Source organism: Solanum pennellii, chromosome 4 (assembly GCF_001406875.1).
Source record: "Solanum pennellii chromosome 4, SPENNV200".
Lineage (NCBI taxonomy): Eukaryota > Viridiplantae > Streptophyta > Magnoliopsida > Solanales > Solanaceae > Solanum > Solanum pennellii.
In genome coordinates, this window is record NC_028640.1 from 49,143,880 (window position 1) to 49,144,593 (window position 714).

Below are 714 nucleotides of genomic sequence, written 5' to 3' on the forward strand. Positions count from 1 at the left end.
ATATATATATATAAAAGAAAATAGATTAGGAATGAAAGAGAAACTAATTAAATGTCGGCTTCATACTCCATCTTGATCTGTGTATTTTACTATTACAGAAAATTAATCCTTAAGTTCAACTTATTCGTTACTAATTAGTTTACCTCAAATTATTCTTTTCACAGATGAAGATTTTGAAGATTAAATAACGACATGTGAAAGAACAGTCAGACTTTTTGGGTTCTAAGATCAAAAGTCGAGAGGGAAACAACCCAGATCGTATGCTAAGGTCCCTAAGCAATCACTTAGTGGAAAAGATAGTGATCGAGCGATGACAAGCAGGAGGTGGGCTTAGAAGCAGCCTTCTTTTGAAGAAAGCGTAATAGCTCACTGGTCTAGCTCCATGGCACCGAAAATGTATGAGGTCTCAAGTGATTCACCGAAGCGACGAGACCTTGAAAGCTGCTTTTTCAAGTGTCAGTAGCGGAACATTCTGTCAATCGGGGAAGGTTTTTTGTGACAAGACCTGGAGATATCAGAAGTGAGAATGCTGACAGGAGTAACGAATAATCCTGTGAATTACACGATCGCCTGCCAATGGAAGGTTTTCTGCGTTCAATCAATCTACATAGAGTGAATCGGTCCCTAAGGAACCCCCGAAAGGGGTGCCGTCCAATGGGTACATGAAAGTGACGAAGTTGCTTTGACTACAGAACCATGCCTGTCTGTTGGAGC